The sequence below is a fragment of the Diceros bicornis genome, chromosome 6 (genome assembly GCF_020826845.1).
Source record: "Diceros bicornis minor isolate mBicDic1 chromosome 6, mDicBic1.mat.cur, whole genome shotgun sequence".
Classification (NCBI taxonomy): Eukaryota; Metazoa; Chordata; class Mammalia; order Perissodactyla; family Rhinocerotidae; genus Diceros; species Diceros bicornis.
In genome coordinates, this window is record NC_080745.1 from 66,547,040 (window position 1) to 66,562,664 (window position 15,625).

At 36.1% G+C, this 15,625-nt stretch overlaps 1 protein-coding gene across 4 annotated transcripts in view; it reads left to right on the forward strand.

The window, feature by feature from the left end:
• The window catches only part of BTRC (beta-transducin repeat containing E3 ubiquitin protein ligase), a 171,040-nt gene that overhangs the window by 61,106 nt on the left and 94,309 nt on the right, over positions 1-15,625 (forward strand). The gene's annotated exons all lie outside the window — the stretch shown is intronic.

Here is a 15,625-nt window from a genome sequence, read left to right on the forward strand (position 1 = left end):
GTTGGTAGTCTTTAATGATACTATTTTAGTGATGATCATGCTGGATATTTCTGTTTGTCCTTTGCAGAGTTTAATATTAAACTTCCTTTGCTTGTCTTATAAGATACAATATAGTAAAGTGTGTAGGCTTTAAAATTTGTTAATTCAGAGCTTACATACCATCTTTGTCACTAGTGGCATGACCTCCAGCAAGTCATTGCACTCTAATCCTCCTATTTTTCATCTGTAAATGGAGACTATAGTAAGGGCATGCAGCAAATGGTTGCTGTTTTTATCATCCTCATCCTCATCCTCAATATTATTGCTATTATTGTTAAAGAATATTGATACCCTGAGAGTATCAATGTACTCCAGATATACTTTTTACTATATATCATATTGATAAAGTTTCTGCTCTTGAGGAATTCATAGTCTAGCCTATTGGTTTTTAACCATTTTGGGATTGCAGTGAGTTTAGCCAGACTGCAAAGTCTGAGACAATAGTCCTTACACGACTGTCCTCACTTCAGAAACCAGTTACAGGTCTAGCAGTCCCCATGACCACCCTCAGGTTTGATAATTCACTGGAAAGGACTCACAGAACTCACTAAAAGCTATTATACTTAATGATTTATTATACGGAGAGGATACAGGTTAAAATTAGCCAAAAGAAGAGACACACAGGGCAGAATCTGGAGGGCTCCAAATGTGCAACTTTTTGTCATCCTTTCCCCATGGAGTCATAGATGGTGTTACTGCCTCCAGGCCACAGTATGTGACAATAGGTATTGCCAACTAAGTAAACTCACCCAAGCCTTTGGTGTCCAGAGTTTTTACTGGGGCTCAGTTATAAGCTGCCCACATGGCCGGCCTTTAGTCTCTAGCCCCTCCTATAGGTCACACTAATGCTTTTAGTCTCCATTTCCTCTCAGGACAGGAACTGATAAAGCGTGGCTCAAAGCCACCATCATGAATCACATTTATCCAGTGGCCAAAGCTCCCAGGCAAACAAAGACAGACCTTTTAGGTAAGAAATTCCGAGGGCCTAGATACCACCTCCTGGTAGCCCAAGGCGAAGGCAGACCTCTCTTTGGGTAGGTTAATTCTTTCACTACACAAGGGTCATGGACTCCTTTGAGGATCTGGTGAGAACTACTGATCTTGGAAAAATGCACGTGACACATAGGCACAATTTTACTTAATAGTTTTTTATATATTATTATTCTATTTATATTCTGTGAAATGAGAGAGAGAGAGCTATTAAATCACATATCCCAAAAGTATGATCTCTGAAATTGATAAATTCTATTAAGGAAATGTGCAGGGAGCCATAGAATATATAAAAGAGGAACCTGATCTAATCTGAGGGTGGGCGTAAGCAAGATCAGGTAATCAGTGTTTGAATTAAGATCTGAAGGATGAGTAGGAATTAACTAGGCAAAAGGGAGGAGGAGGGAGAATATTTCAGGCCAGTGCATAGGTCCCGAGGACAGGTGGGGCTTGGTGGACTCTACTGTAAAAAGACTATTGTTGCGGAGAACAAGGAGAATGGAGTTAGGAAAGACTGGGGAAGCTTGATCACCACAGAATTTGTGGGCCACTGAAAAGAGTTTAGTCTCGATGCTAAGAAGAGTAGTAAGCTGTTGAAAGGATTTAAACACAAGTTTGACCTGATCAGATTTGCATTTAGATATATTACTCGAGCTAGAATAGGGATAATTTCAGTAATTGAAGAGAGAGATGGTGGCAGTTTGGTTTTGTTCTCAGGACTCCTTTGCACCTTAAGAATTATTGAAGACATTTACTATATTGAAAATTAGAACTGAGAAAAATTTAACTATTAATTTATTAATTCATTTAACTATAATAAACATATTACATGCTAATACAAAGAAAATATTTTATGAAAAATAACTATTTTCTAAAGCAAAATATTAAGACTGGCATTGTATTACGTTTTTACAAATCTCTTTAATGTCTGGATTAATAAAAGACAGCTGGATTCTCGTACCTGCTTCTGCATTCAGTCTGTTGTGGTGTAGTGTTTTGATTGAAATATATGAAGAATATCCAGCCTTATACAGATATATAGTTTGAAAGAGAGAGGTATTTTAATATCCTTTTCAGGTAATTATAATTTCTTAAAGATCAGTTACAGTTTGGAATCTGAAACCATATTAATGAACTTCTTGTGCTCTGTTATATTAAAATGCATTGGTCTCAGTCTGTTCAACAAATCATGCTGGAACAATTGGACATCTATATGCAAAATAATGAACCTTGACTGTTAACATTACACCATATACAAAAATTAACTTGAACTGGATCATAGACCTATATATGAACTAAAATTATAAAACTAATAGAAGAAAATGAGGGAGGAAAAAAATCATTGTGACTTTGGGTTAGGCAAAGATTTCTTTGATAAGACACAAAAAACATGAACCATAAAAAAGTGAATGGTAAGTTGGACTTCATCACAATTTAAAGCTTCTTCTTTTCAAAAGACATTGTTTAGAAAATGAACAGGTAAGGCACCGACTGGGAGAAAAATATTTGTAAAATACGTATCTGATAAAAGACTTGTTATTCAGATTATGTAAAGAATGCTTACAACACAATAATAAGATAAACTACCCAATAAAAAATGGGCACTTAATGGGCAAAAATTTTGAATGGATACATTACCAAAAAAGATATACAAACAGCAAATAAGCACATGAAATGATATTTTTAGTCATCAGGGAAATGCAAATTAAAACCACCGTGAGATACTGTTGTCACCCACATGCCTTTTCCCCCCCTGGGATGGGGGGATGAGAATTCAATAGACCTTAGGTAGTTATATATCCTACCTTCATATGAGAAATGTTATGCTATATCTCCTAGCTTAATATGAGAAATGTTATGCTAGAATATTCCTTGAAAGCAGAAGCAATCTCTTACACCTATTCATTGACCTCCACGGTGCCCTGTAGAGTAGTTTTTAGAAGTTGGAGCTCAATAAATACTGATGATTTGAACTGTATTAGATAAGTGGTAAAGATAATCATGTGCAATTAAAAATTGTACAAGTTAAAATCATCTGACTTGGACATAAAGATACCAAGAAAAATTTAAAATTTCATTTGGCCTAAAGCGATCTTGAATCTAAGGTCAGTAGGAAGGAATTCTGAACAAATTCACGATCACTGTCAGGGCTTTCTCTATTTTGTCTTAATCGAAAATCAACAAATATCTATTTAAAAAAAATTTATTGAGTCCTCTGATAAGTTACTACTTCTGGAATATATTTGGAGAAAGGTTGATTTAGAGATTTTGCTGGGAAATTCAGGAATAAGTTGAGTGCGTGGGCCTTGAATTATATTGCAGGAGTGAAATTGTGTGACATAGGCAGAAAAGAGATGCTTAAGAAACATCTTGGAAGTCCAGAGGCCAGTGTATGGTGTAGTGGTTATGAGCATGGGCCCTGGTGCCGACTGCTTGAGATTTGAGCCTAGCTCTGTCTAGGTATGACCTTGGGCAAGTACTTGGCCTCTCTGTACCTCAGGTTCCTTATCAGTAAAATGGGAATGATAATGGTATCTCTCTCATAGAGTTGTTGTTAGGATTAAATGAGTTGATTTATATTAAGTCTTTAGAACAGTGTCTGACAAATTAATGGGTTTTATATTATTAGAAAAATTCACAGAGGACTAGGTTTGGAGGCTTTCAGCAGATACTGTTTTTCACGTTAGTATAAAACAGTAGACTATTAAATAAGATCTTATTTTTTTCATACCTTACAGCCCAATTCTATATCATAGGGAAGCCTACTCTTAGTTCAGGTATTGATGAGATTTTGCTTTTCCCAACATTGCTATAAATATGAATGTTTATTTTTCTTTTCTTATCTTCAGAAAGATCATTCTGTCTTATGTAGCAAAAATGGAAGAAATGGGCTTATATGCTGATTTTATTCTGTTAATACAAGAATTTGTTCTATGTCAGATTCAGTGTACATAGGTGCTCAATATTGCTGACTGACTAATTGGCAGATACAGGGCTTAAATCTATTCTTTCCTGTTCCCACTACTAGAATTATAACAGTTTTGTTACATTTGCATCTTTCTGGTTTGGGTTTTCTTTTATTTACTTATTTAGATTTTTGTTTATATAAAATATACATACAGTGAAATATACGGATTTTAAGTATATTTTTATTAGATGAATTTGATGCACACATTTGTGTAACCTCACTCTCAAGATATAGAACATTTCCATAATCTGAGAAAGTTCCTTTATACACCCTTCCAGTTTAGTACCCATGCCCCAGATGCAATTGTTGTTCCTTTTTGTCACCAAGGATTAGTTTTGTCTGTTATTGAACTTCATATAAATGCAGTCATATAGTATACATTTTTTTAAGTCTGTTTTCTTTTGATCAAGGTGTTTTTGAGATTTATCCATTTTGTTATGTTTATCAGTCATTTGTTCTTTTTATTGCTGAATATATTTCATTGTATTAATATACCACAGTTTGTTTATCCGTTTGTCTATTGATAGACATTTGGATTGTTTCCATTTTTTGTCTATTATGAATAAAGCTACTATATACTGTTTTTACAAGTCTTTTTGTGGCCATGTGTTTTTATTTCTTCTGGGTAAATAGCTAAGAGTGGAATTGCTGGGTCATAGAGTAAGTGTATTTTTCATTTTAAAAGAGACAATCAGGTAACTCTTCAAAGTGGTTGTCCCAGTAGGAATACTCCTTTTCACTAATATTGCCAAATATGTTTAAGGAAGTAACTTAGTAATAGCTTCATGGCATTTTTTTCCTTGAAATTATTGCATTCCTTTAGTAAGTTTGAAGCACCTTCGAAGTCAAAATTCTATGACAATAGAAATGGAAGAGCCATGGAGTCATTGCTGAATTTGTTGGATTATCCTCAGTAACTCAGCTGGTAATGGCAACATTGGGATGGTTTGATTACTGATGTTTCAGATCACACATTTTAAACTAAAGACAGGGAAGATGCTGAAAATATTGTTTAAATAGATTCTATGAGGACATGTTTAATTTGAACATATATTCATTTTCATCATTCCATTGGCTTGTCCTAACAAGTGTACGGGTGATTAGAGGATTTGTTTTGATTAACAATGGATATATTTTGTGGAATCATTTGTTCATACTCAGCAAATGGTGATCTTATAATCCATAATATTAAATGAGAATGAGCAGTAGAGAGAAAGTGCTTAAAAATAGTTGAGTAATTAAGGTCTTTTATTTTTGTTAGACATTGAAAGAGAAGAGAAATTTTAACAATAAGAATATAAGTGGATTTATATGACCTTAGAATATTTTGGGTGTCAAGTATAGCTAATAATTTTAGGGAAATCTTCAGCTAAATGAACCATATAATATTTTAATACTAGCTAGGATCTTTTGTCAAAGTTAGAAATTGTTGGAGGTTGACTTCAGGAGAGACCATGTTTCTTTTGTTGTGTGTGTGTGAGAGGAAGATCAGCCCTGAGCTAACATCTGTTGCCAATCCTCCTCTTTTTCCTGAGGAAGATTGGCCCTGGGCTAACATCCATGCCCATCTTCCTCTACTTTATATGTGGGACGCCTGCCACAGCATGGCTTGATAAGCCGTGCATATGTCCGTGCCCAGGATCCAAACCTGTGAACCCCGGGCCACTGAAGCGGAGCATGCAAACTTAACCACTATGCCACCGGGCCAGCCCCAAGATCATGTTTTTTATTAAGAATACTTCGAAGTCTATTAAATCTTACCATTTACTAAGTGAAATGTTAAAATGGAACAATACTAGGAAAATTAGGCATTATTCAGAATATATGTATGTATGTATGGAAGACTTCATTTTGCATTCAAGGTTTTAGGGGAATGTGAATTATCGCATTGAATGTAAATTAACATTCAAATCTTATTACGAAACAATACTATAAGGGAAATTATCCCATGACAAAAATGCTTATCAAGCCCTAACTGATGACCCCCCTATTGTATATGAATAATCTTAGTACAGTACAATTTCTGTACAATAAAAAATTCAGTTCTTTTTTATGTATATGTTGACATTTGACCTGTGTTTATCCCAGCTCCACTCCTTACATTAGGAGTTTGCATATAGTGACCCAAAAAAAAAGTTTTTGTTTTTTGGGAAAAAGACCCACATTTTTCCCTGCATAAAATTAATTTATAGGGGCCGGCCCCGGGGCTCAGCAGTTAAGTGCGGGCTCTCTGCTACTGGTGGCCTGGGTTCAGACCCCGGGCGTGCACCGACGCACTGCGTGTCCGCCATGCTGAGGCCACATCCCACATACAGCAACTAGAAGGATGAGCAACTATGACATACAACTATCTACTGGGGCTTTGGCGGTGGGGGTGGGGGGAAGGATTGGCAATAGATGTTAGCTCAGAGCCGGTCTTCCTCAGCAAAAAGAGGAGGATTAGCATGGATGTTAGCTCAGGGCTGATCTTCCTCACACACACACACACACACAAAAAAAACTAATTTATTGTTTATTGTGGAATATGTAAATTATTTGGTAAATATATAAACAAGAAAGTATCACCCATAATTCACAGGCGTGCCCAAATATAATCTTGTCTTAAAATATTTTTATCATTTTATTATAAAATATAAAAATTAAAAATTTAACATTAATTGTAGAAAGTGCAAAGAAGTAGAAAGAAGAAAGGAAATATTTTAAATGTCCTCCCAGATATTATCATTTTATTGATACTAATACTTTCTGAATTTCAACTATATCTTATACTTGTCCAAATTCTACATTTGTCAGCTGGATACATTGATTTTGCTCACTGTTCATCTCATGGCCAGTTGCTCACATGTTTGTAAATTGAACGAAGTTTGAACTTGGTTTACTACTCATGTAACTGAGTGGCTTACCACCACTTTCCTCTCATGTAATTCTTGGCCATTTCAAATTTACAGTTCTCCAAAGGTGCTGTGTTCTCTCATGCATCTCTGTCTTTGCATATCCTGTTCTCCCTACCTGGAGAACCCTACCAAAAGCACCTATCCTCCCTGACCCCCTGCCTTCCAATTTTTCTAACTGACTAATTCCTAATCTCCATAATTCAGCTCAAATTGTTTTACCTCTAGGATAAAAGCCCTTGCTGACCCTTTTACTCTCCCCGTTAACCTAGTCAGTGCATCTGTACCCAGGGCGTGCAATATGTCATAACACTGAGATGCTATTGCAATTGTTCCCTCACTAGACTGTGAGTTCCTTGAAAGTAGGACTATGTTTTGTTCATTTTATATTTCCAGTGTCAAGTACAATGCTTGATACAGAGTATGTGCTTAATGAATTTTGCTGAATGAATAAATGAATGGACTTAGATAATTTGAAGAAAACTATCAAATAACATTTATGGAGAGGGAGGTGAGAAAGCATTGAATTGCTAGTGGTATCTGCACGTGCATACACACAAGTGTTCTGTATTCACTAAGAAGTCGTGATAATTAAACAGTCATTCCAAAGACTACACATTTACCTGGAAAAAAGGAAAACATGCTGAGTCTGATTTACGGGCAGTCCTCACATTTTATACATTTGGCTTCGATACAGCTCACACTATGATGATCCCTTCTGAATTGGATTTTGTGTGCTGAATTTGAACTCTTGTTGATGAACAAATAACACATTTCAAGCTATTAAACAGTGGCACTGCCAGCCAGCTAACAGTTCAGTTGCAATGATGTCAACATCTTTATCTTCACAGCAGTGTATGTTTGTGCAATTATTTGACTATTTTATTGTACTTTAACCTTATTCCATGAAAGAATAGACAGTGGGAAAATTAAAATGATGATAGCAGGGCCGGCCCCGGGGCTTAGTGGTTAACTGCGCGCGCTCCGCTGCTGGCGGCCCGGGTTCGGATCCCGGGCGCGCACCGACGCACCGCTCCTCCGGCCATGCTGAGGCCGTGTCCCACATACAGCAACTAGAAGGATGTGCAGCTATGACATACAACTATCTACTGGGGCTTTGGGGGAAAAAAAATAAATAAATAAAAATTAAAAAATAAATAAATAAATAAATAAAAAATAAATAAAATGATGATAGTAGTAATAAACAACAGTCTAGAGAAAAGATGGAAATCATTAGACACCCTGAAAGTGACCCTTTAGCCTTGATTAAGCACAAAATTAAAGTACATGTGCAAAATGTTGGATATATATTATTGAAGATCATTTCTTAAAAATAAAGTGTAATTATGAATTTTAAAACATTTTAGCTAACATTGAAATTTATTGTTCAGCTTCTATCCTTTCAACTCCTATATATATTTCACTAAGAAAAGTAAAAATGAGAATTTGCTACATTGTACCTTATCCTAGAAATAGTCTATGTTGGAGGAATGACATCATTAGAACTGATTTGTCTTTTAAGATGCCTACTTGGTTATTTAAATACTCTAATTATTTCAAGTTTTGTAATAATAAATTCCTCCATTGCTGTGTATTTTGACATGTCTGTGATGCAGGTAATGTTCATTTAAATGCTAATGTGCAACATTATCTAATGTTTAAAGTAAACCAAATCATCTTATTAATAAGTGAGACCATCAGATTTCCTTTAAAAAATTTTTTTGGTATTTTTCCTAATGGATCTGACAAATTAAGCTCTTTACTCCACAAAGAGGGTTTATTGCTTTTATGTTGAATAATGTTGGATTTTCCCTAATTGCCCTAACTTCAACATGACCCCTGATGGCAGAAGGTCAGAGTGCAGGTACCCCAGGGGGCCTGGAGTTGCCCCAGTGTGAGAAGCACAGAGTAGAAGAATGGAATTAATGAAAACTTCAGAGGTGAGTGGAGCCTCTGGATGTACTGTTCTTAACCAGACAAATTCTTGTTGTGGGCCTTAAGACTCACCTGTATCCTCTGGAGATGTACATATTACTTTCTTTATATTCCAAGATTACCTTCTTGTTATTGCCATCTTTGTGCTGAGCAGAAGCCAGAGTACCACAAGAGTTCTTTCTGTGCTATTCAGGAATCATTGTTGGTTTTTTGTGACTGTCACAGCCATTGTACCTTCTTTCACTGTTGTTCTGCTTTATGTGGTGGTGTTTTATTGTCTTGCAGTCCTTCCATGTGTTGGTTTCTAGACTTGGTATTTTATGTGGACTGTCAAGATGTAGAATCTTGGTAGACAGGCAGCATTTAGGAAACTCTTTTCTTTGTCATTTTTCATGAAGAGAGAAACCCAGGTTATTTATGATGGCCTCATTGGGGAAAAAGAAAAAGACCGATCTCTTGACTTGTTTAGCTGCACAGGCCTTTAAGAATTGCAGTATTTTACTATTGGGAGGTAATACCCATGAGTTCTGTTTTTCCAGAGAGTGATGCTTAGTAGCTTTGAGCTTTTCTATATTCTCTGGTCCAGTCCTCTGGAGACCAAGTCTATTATATTTTGAAATAGTTATTTGGGCCTAGGATGTAGTACATCATCATGAAATGGGATTTTGCAGTGGACTCCTGCTGGGTTATCTGTCATTTGCCTTTTAAAGTTCTCAGGTGTACCATTTAAATCCTTGAGACCTTTGTTGCAAATCTAGAATCTGTGGCTTGGTATGAATTAAATTGGAATTCTGTGCCTTGTAAAATTTATATTTAAAAAGAGTATATTCATTTTCATATATGATCCTTTAGCAAGAAGTTCAAGTCTTAGCCTGATTTAGTCTAATTTTTTTGTGTGTCAGAGGTCATAAACAGAAGGGAAAGAGTAGAGGAGTAAGTACTCATTTCATGTTTTCGTGTTTCATACGCAAATATATATAGTGCACTATTTCAAACTAGTATATACAAAGCTTTTGTATAAGAACATGAGAAGTTTCGTATTTGAAAGAAAGCATGTGATTAGTTTTACTAAAATACAGTTGCTATTGTTCATTGCAGTTTCTACCATTTGCATGAGCCATGTTTTGAGGAGTACCTGTTTCTTTCTAGTATGTTAATATATTTCCCTTAGATTTTTAAATTGGCAGGTCATTAATTTTTTTAAGCATTTCGGTTGCAGCATAGTGCAGTCCTTTGGGGGGAATTGGTAAAATGAGGGGAAAATGGGTACAGGATTCCAACAGCTTGAAAATAACGCAATATTTGACCAAAATCTCTTTTGTATTCCCTACTCTGGTTTGATTCCAGTAGTCCTGGAAATGTGCCTATGGACTGTTTACAGTGAGATTATAAAACTGAATCATGATTTTGGTGAATAGAAGCCAGAGCATGTGGCTCTGGCACCCCAGCTGGCAGTAAGCTCTCTCTAGGTTTATGAATGTAGTTAGATGGCCCCCAACTGTTTACAAGACAGCAGAGGTGAGATCTTTGATTGACAAGTCAGAAATGCATTAGATCATTCTCTCTGCGAGTCTCTGGTTCATGCTGTTAAAAATGTCAGCCTCCAAGTTTGAATGGCAGCCTGAGGGCCTTAGAAGCTTTTTGTTTTCTGAGATGGAAACACAAATTGGATGTGTGCCTGAGCGTTTCATCCTGGGCTGTAATTTCATCTTTTAGCTAAGAACCACAAGGTACATGAGCAGAGCACCCTGTAAACAATAATACTGTGGAAAAAAAATAAACAAGGTCGTGTTTCTGGTACGTTGATCCGATGGTGTCCTGACCTCTATCACGTTGAACATCTCCACTCTGATTGCTGTTCCCTTTGGCATTACAATGAGAGAAAGAGAGACTGACATAGGAGGAAAAGATTTAAAGTTGCGGTGTTGTTGCACATTTCTTGTATTGGCTATGAAATATTGAACTGTCAGAATGTGACACTTGGTTTTTTAAGCAACCCTTCTTGTTTGAGGTGTTTACAGTTCATTCCTTTATCCCCCATTTGTCTGCTTTCTTTGATAGGGTTGGAAGTAGTTGCCTTAAATGCATGAAAAGGGACAATGTTAAAGACAAGTTGTGCTGATGGAGCCAAATAAACTTAACACTGAAACATAAGTGCAGGCTGTGAGGTATGGGCAAAAGGAGACTAAAGTTGGGTTAGTGCATTAATATTGGGGTTTATGGAACACCCTATGGTAGGGAAGAATCAGCTTAGGGCCCGGTTCTGTTTTTGTGGAGGCAGGAATTTGGGAAGGCGGTAGTGGGTAAAGATAAGAGATGGAGTGACATAATTTATTTAACTGATAGCCTACTATGTGGCAATATTACCAGTCAGATCAAAATTAACCCAGCTATGATATTAATTGCTCTAATTATCCAATGTCTTTGGCAAGTGATTCATTATGAAAGACTTAAAGTTTTGGCAAGAAAAATAACTTTATTTTACGTGTGCAAAATTTGTACTTATAGTAAGAAAGTTGATGAATAGATAATAGGGAAGAACCATTATGTTTGTATTAGTACAGCTTAATGGCAAATGAATAGAAAATCTTGTAGAAAAAGCCAAACCATAGATTTCTTAGAAAATATTTTCTAGTAATAGAGCGAGATTTCTATTGCTGTTTAAGTTCAATACATCTCAAAACAACAAATATTTCATATTTAAAAATTTTTTTTCCTAAGAAAATAGCACTATTGATAGATGTGTGCTTTTATCTTAATCCATTTTGGGGGCATAGATCTTACAAGTAAAGTTTTAAGTGAGAATGACCTTTTGCAATTCCTCTGGAGTAGAAAAGTAGGAGTTTGTGTTGAAAGTACTTGAGTTAACTTTTATTGATGGTTTTAAAGGACAGCTATTTAGCTTAGTCCTCTCCCTCTGCAAATGTGAAAGGCAAGAGCTATTCTTTATCATGAATACATAGTGAAATGCACTGGAAAAAATGATGGTAATCATTCCTGACATTTCTTAATTCCCTGCTTTGAGGTCATGCTGGAAAGAGAGAGGATAGTATTTGTAAAATAATGTCCTGCTCCCTTGTACCCAGAATTATGTCCTCTCTTACAAAATACAGTGCATAGAAGGCAAGACCAAAGGGAGGGATATTGAGAATTTGTTACTGTTGTTTTAAGTGTTGCTCTGTATTTTTAAAGCACAAATATTGATGTAGATTTGCATTTAACTATGAGAATCCACTGTCTTGACTCAGTGGGGGAGTTTTCAAAAACCATTCTTCTAGAAATTGATTTCTCATTGGCTGATTTCCTGAGGGTGAGTAAAAACAAACCATTGTTTTCAATCTTGGAAGAATAAGGGGAATGCAAGTGCTTATCTAATAAATAAAGACAAATATGTATATTTGTGGAATCTCCTAGATCTTAACACAGAGAAATTGTACAAAATTTCTTCCTCCCTTAGTATATTATTAATGCATCAGTTACTATGAAAGTGCCTCTCAGCCCATGGGCTTATATATATAGCTACACCTCCGTAATAATGATTAGCTTTAAGTCCAGGCTTGCCTCATGAGCAAAAATCAGTGTATTCATAGAACCATAGAATTTCAGCATTAGAAGGGACATCAGAAGGCCATCTATTCTAAGTCACATACAGGAATCCTTTATGAAGTGGTTTTGGCAGGGGTCATCTAGTCTCTGCTTGATCACTGCCGTTACTGGCAAGCTGAACTTCTTGAGGCATCGTTTTTGTTTTTGTTTTTTTGAGGCATCTTGTTTTCTTCTTCACTGTTGGTTCTGTTAGAAAGTTTTCCCTCTAGGAGTCAAACTTTTTGTTCGCCTAGTGATTATAATTCTGCCTTTTGTGAAATATAAAGTAATTAATTTCTTTTTCATATATTATATGTTGATAGCTATCATGTTGCTTATATTTTTTGTTCCCAGGGTGAATAGTCCTGGTTCTGTTAGTGTTTCTTTGGAAAATATCAATAATCATTCCTGCCATTTTCATAACCTCCTATTTTGGTGGAGGGTGTTATCATTCTGGTTGCCCTTCCTTGTGAATGCATTCCACCTTGACAGTGTCCTCATTACAATGTGGCATGCGAAACTAGAGGCAGTGCTGCAAAAGTGTATACTAGTGTAGAATACAGTGATAAATCTTGTTTTGAACATAATTTGGATTATGTAATTTAATTACTGCAGCCTAAAATCGAATATACTTCTTTGGTGTAGATGATGGAAAAATCTCTAGGAACTTAGGCTAGGTTCGTTTCCTCACCTTTTCTTTGAAGCCAGAAAAGCATATGTAAGCACTTTGACAAATGACATAATGTAGTGGCATATCTGAGTGGTACAGGTATTTTAAACCTAGCTCTAGTTCCTGAAGATGGTGAACATCTGCTTAGAGGTATTGTAGAGCTCCACAATGCACTAATTGAATTACTCTTTTTTGGAGTTGCCGACTACACTAATTGAATTAGATTCAGCGCGCGCGCGCGCGCGCGTGTGTGTGTGTATGTGTGTGTGTGTAACTGAGATAATTCCAACCTTAACGGGAGAGACTGTGGGAGACATGACTGATGGTGTGTACTGTGCTGCTATCTAATGGCAGCCTATGGAACTACTACATGGTCTCCAGGGAAGAGAGAATGCAGTCATCTGATCTAGTGTGACCTCAGTCTAACCCCATCCAGTTTAGTTTAAAAGGTCCTAGGATGTATTTTTATAATTCTAAGTCTAAGAAGAAAGAATGTGATTAATTTCGTCATTAAAAATTAAGGTATGTTGTATTAGACATAAAGTTTTTTCAGTGAAAGATTAAGGTGCAAACATTCAATTGAATTAAAAACTTCTAACCTCTAATTGGTGGAAACAAATCCAAACATACTACAGTAGATCATGTTCATTCTCATTTTGCCTTTCATATGACATAAATGTAAAAAAAAATTTATCTTTTTGAAATGTCTTAGCATCCCAAAAAGGAAGAATGGTATAGGGTTTGTGTTCCTTTTTTTGTGTGTGTGTGAGGAAGATCAGCCCTGAGCTAACATCCATGCCAATCCTCCTCTTTTTGCCGAGGAAGACTGGCCCTGAGCTAACATCCATGCCGATCTTCTTCCACTTTATGTGGGACGTTGCCACAGCATGGCCTGATAAGCAGTGCGTCGGTGCGTGCCCGGGATCCAAACCCGGGCCGCTAGCAGCAGAGTGCGTACACTTAACCGCTATGCCATGGGGCCAGCCCAGTAGGGTTTATGTTCTTAAATAAAATTTCTTTCTGGTTGCCAAAATACTGAGGTCAGTCAATTTAAGGGTGTTATCAAAGTTTGATGTACATGATTATGCTTACATAAAATTAAAAAATTGTTATAGAAAAATATTTTAATTATAGCAATATCAAAGCAAGTTCTACAGATCTCTGTTGCTCTTATTAATCGTTTAAAATTTAACTTTACCACAAATTTGGGCAAGTTTGAAATCCTCTGAAGTGAAGTAGGTAATTTTCTTTCTTTTCTAAGAAAAGAATCTGTTAGTCACAATTTAATGATTTCTCTAAACATTGTGAAAATATAATTCTGTACAACTTTAAAAGCAAATACACTGAGAATTCAACATGAATTATATTTTGATTCATTTTAACTCTAGGCATTCTAAGTTGTAAAACAGTCCTCAACAGAAAAATACATATGTAGAACCACTTGATTTATAGAATGTGTATGTGTGCATGTAATACCATTTCAATAATAGAAAAGCGCTATTGGTTACCTTTCAGAGCATTTAAAATGTTCTCTTTCAATCTTATCATATGAAAGAAATAAAATATAAAGTATATAAAAGTTTTAATTTCTTCCATATGATCTTCGTTATTAAAATAAAATATGTTTGAATATTCCAATATTTTGTAGGCTAGTTTGTTTTTTATTTTAAGATTGAGCTACTTAAGTGTCTTGTACAAATAGCTTTGATTAAAATGACTAAAATGTGTGATATGCACACTCTATGTAGGCTTTAAGGGTATTTTACTGGTTTAGAAAATGCATTTTGACACCATGTAGATCTAAAGCTTTACAAATGACATTGCCATTCACAATTAGCCACAATTCCATTTAATTCATATACAGAGTACCTTCTATATGCCAGGTACTGTACAAAGTAATGGGCATAAATTAAGAGTTAGACCCTGTCCTCAAGGAGCTTATAGTTATTTGTTAGACATTTATTGAGAATCTGTGTATCAGGCACTATGCATATAATTTGAGGGGGGACTATTACTATAAGTAACTATTCGTTTCATGTATTTTTCTCATTTGTTGAGCTAGAAGTCTGGCTTAATAGCAGCCCTAAGGAAGTAGTATACTTATGTTCATATCGGGTACAGCTCATCTCAGCAAAAAGGGCGATATGCATATTTCAGACTAGTCTGTCACTTAAATCGTTTTCCTTTCTGCCTTTCCCCACCTTCTAAGGAAGCAGTGATGTTTTTGATAGCTTTACGTTTAGCTTAAAAATAGATGGGGAGGGCCGGCCCCGTGGCTTAGCGGTTAAGTGCCCTAGCTCTGCTACTGGCAGCCTGTGTTGGGATCCCGGGTGCACACCCACGCACCGCTTGTCCGACCATGCTGAGGCCGTGTCCCACATACAGCAACTAGAAGGATGTGCAGCTATGACATACAACTATCTACTGGGGCTTTGTGGAGAAAAAGGGGGGAAAAAAAGAGGAGGAGGATTGGCAATAGATGTTAGCTCATGGCTGGTCTTCCTCAGCAAAGAAAAAAAAAAAGAGGAGGATTGGCATGGATGTTAG